This window comes from Chiloscyllium punctatum, unplaced genomic scaffold (assembly GCF_047496795.1).
Source record: "Chiloscyllium punctatum isolate Juve2018m unplaced genomic scaffold, sChiPun1.3 scaffold_196, whole genome shotgun sequence".
Lineage (NCBI taxonomy): Eukaryota > Metazoa > Chordata > Chondrichthyes > Orectolobiformes > Hemiscylliidae > Chiloscyllium > Chiloscyllium punctatum.
The window spans coordinates 433,180-436,666 of NW_027309930.1; the positions used below are offsets into that span (position 1 = coordinate 433,180).

Genomic DNA, 3,487 nt, shown 5'->3' on the forward strand with positions numbered 1-3,487 from the left:
GACTGTGAATAAAACGATGGACACTTCCAGTAGAGAAGGAGGCGACCCTGAAGCAGGCAGCTGAGGACAAATGTTTCTCCTTTGCCAGTGAAGGCACTGCTTCACAAATTGGAAACTTCGAAGTGAAGCAGTGTTGGTGATTATCTTCGCTGCTTGTTCACCTTTTTAATTCTGATTCCGTGAAAGTCCATGGCATTACATATCGTCATTCTGCCGTGAGTGAGTGTGTCTATTGGGCCAGTGGCGTAATGGATAACGTGTCTGACTTTGGATCAGACGATTGTAGGTTCGAGTCCTGCCTGGCTCGAGGGGAATCTCTCACTTTAACCGGGCTCCTCGGTGAAGTCCTGCCGGGTTGTCGCTTCTGTGCTTCCGCATTTAAAACTTGCATTTGTCCTCTTGTCAATTTAAAATTCCAGCTCACCACAACGGAGAACTCTGTAGGGTTGGGGATACCTTTCTGTGTGTCTCCCTTTGTGGGTGAAATGAGCATGAGTTCCTCAAAAGAGTTACGAGTCGTTGTGGAAGTGTCATACTTCAGCCCCATTATTGTGCCATTTAAGAACACAGGATAAAGTCATTGATATTTCCTCTGGGAACATTAGAACACACGAGACTTTGGGCCAAAGTTGGAAACTGCGACTGGAATAGATGGCTCTCTGATTAGCCGCAATGCACACAGGCGGAATGGCCTTTTCCCACTTTGTGAATCTACGAAGAGAAGTTGAAAATAATTTTTAACGAAAATGTTCATAAAGGGTGTTTTATTTACACCAAATACGATAGTATCTATCGCCTTGTCTTGTTATTTACTTGTGAAGATTCGGTACACTCAGCACCGTGGCCCGGATCATATTCCCGCTCATGGAATGGTTGTATTGTTCAGCTAACATGTCGGTGTCCCAGTACTTCTGCCGATTTTCCGATGCGAGCAGGTCATTGGTTTTGTCCAAAACATGATGAATGTTCACATAATACAAATAGCTGCAGTTGCTGGAAATCTGAGCCAAAAACGAAAATTGTTTGCGGAATGCAGAAAGACTGGCAACAGAAACATCGACTTTCCTGCTCCTCGGATGCTGCTGTGCTTTTCCAGCATTTTATGATCTAAAATCGGGTTTCCAGCATCTACAGTCCTCACTTTTGCCGAGTTCCTTCAGTGTCGCTGGTTCCCAATTCAAGAACTCAATCTCTAGCGGTTTCATGTCTCTACCTCCATGCTGTGGAGTTGAAGAGTGAAGAAAAGTAACTCACCCCCTCCATCTCTGGGGTAATTAGGGGCTGAAAGTAAAACGTATCACATTGAAGTATATCTACAAGCGACTTAATCTCTGTCTTTTATTGGGAACCATCTCTTTCATTGTAACCATCAGGAAAGACCATTTCGTTCGCTAAAAAAAGAAATGAATATGTCATTAACCTTTGTTTGTTTCATGTCCAAGAATAATCAGATCTAGCAAATTGCCAAGTGTGATTTTCCTTTCAAGAAATAATTTTGACTCAATTTTGCTGCAAATATCTTTTCCTAACTTTGTGCTTTTCTTCTTTTACATTGGTGTCTCGCACCTGACAAATGACAGCAAAGGCATGAATGGAGATGGAAACATTTAACGCAAGTCAGCGGCAGCTTTCAATGAGATCACGGCTGATTCGGTCAGTGCTGAGGGCGCGGGGCTGTTTGTAGCCATGGCCGAGTGGTTAAGGCGATGGATTGCAAAATCCTTTGGGGTTTCCCCACGTAGGTTCGTATCCTGCTGACTATGTTATTAATGCCTTCCTGCTGGAACAATTCAAATTTCTGAACGCCTGTTTTGCAAACCAGGCCTGTAATTTGATTAAACTTGGGAAACTCGAGTTCTTCATCAGAAATGCTCCACATTTAAAACATTATCTCTGTTTCTCTTTCCAGATACACTGCCTGACACATCGGGTTTCTGCAGTTGTTATTGAACGCCCTGAGCAGAAGTGCTGCTTTTCATTAGATTTCTCTCATCCCTTGTCCTCTGTTCTCTGACTCTGGTCATTGGCAACACTTCTTCCTGCTAGTCAGAGTGCTCATTCCCCACCGCTCCCTCTCCCATCATTACAAATAACCGCAGGAAATTGCCACTTAACCATCTTTGTTCCAAAGTGAAACTCACCAGCCTAGGAACTCTCTCCACCAAACGGGACTTCTCATCCCTGGACATGGTGCAAGCCAGAGGATTGTGAAGAGATACTGTGAAAATATTGTCAGTTGGCAGTTGGAAAAATGTTTAGGAAGCAAACCATATAATTTAGGCTCCAGCTTTGGAAATCTTGAGAAACTCTTTGGGAAATGGAATCAGAGGAGATTGAAGAAGGTTAAATTGTCAGTCCGAGTAGAGGAAGGGACATTAACTCTGATGTTCTCAGCAGAGGAACTGATCTGAGACACTGAAAGAATTCTCGCTCCCGTACGTGAGGAATACAAACTTCATCTGGACTGTGGGACAATGAAAAACTCTAGAACACTCAAGACAATATCCAAATATTGACTGAGATCACTACAGTACGAGTACAATAGATGGGTCAGTTTTTGTCCAGTGTATGCGAGAGGGCTTCCTGACACAGAATGTAGACATGCCTTCAAGGGAAGAAGCCACTTTGGATTTAGTACTGGGTAACGAGCCTGACCAGGTTTTAGATTTGGAAGTAGGTGAGCACTGTGGAGACAGCGATCACAATTCTCTCAGGTTTACTTTCATGATGGAAAGGGATAGGTGTCCTCCACGGAGCAAGAGTTTCAGCTGGTGGAAGGGATATCACGATGCAATGAGGTAAGATTTAGGAAACGTAGAATGGGTTACGAAACTGCAGAGGGTGAGCACATTAAAATGTGGAGCTTATTCAAGGAAATGCTCCTGTGTGTCCTAGATTTGTATGTGCCTGTCAGGCAGGGATGAAGATATAGAACGCGTGAGCCGTGGTTTACTAAGGAAGTGGAATGCCTGGTGAAGAAGGAACAAAGTCTTATGTCTGGAAAAAAAAGTGAAAACTCAGTTAGAGCACTCGAGGGTTCCACCGATATCAGGAAAGACCTAAATAGAGAGCTTAGAAGAGCCAGGAGGAGACATGAGAAGTTGTTGGCAGATAGGATCAGGGTTAACCCGAAGGCTTTCCATAGGTATGTCAGGAATAAAAGAATGACGAGAGTTAAATTTGGGACAATCAAGGATAATAGTGGGAAGTTTTGTGTGGAGTCAGAGGAGATAGGGGAAGTACTAAATAAATATTTTTTGTCAGTGTTCGCGATAGAAAATGTAAATGTTGGCGACGAAGATACATAGATACTTGCGTCTAGTGTAGTAGATATTGAGGTTCACAAGGATTAGGTGATAGAAATACTGCAGAGTGTGAAAACAGACAAGTCCCCTGGGCCGGATGGTATCTGTCCTAGGATCCTCTGGGAAGCAAGGGAAGAGATTGATGTGCCTTTGGAATTGATTTTCAAATCATCGTTGTCTAC

General features: G+C 43.4%; 1 non-coding gene across 1 annotated transcript; it reads left to right on the forward strand.

Annotated features, from left to right (window-relative positions):
- The first annotated feature begins 234 nt into the window (after positions 1–234).
- On the forward strand, positions 235–307 carry trnaq-uug (transfer RNA glutamine (anticodon UUG)). Its single transcript has one exon. It is a non-coding gene; the product is annotated as a tRNA-Gln (tRNA).
- Positions 308–3,487: the final 3,180 nt, after the last annotated feature.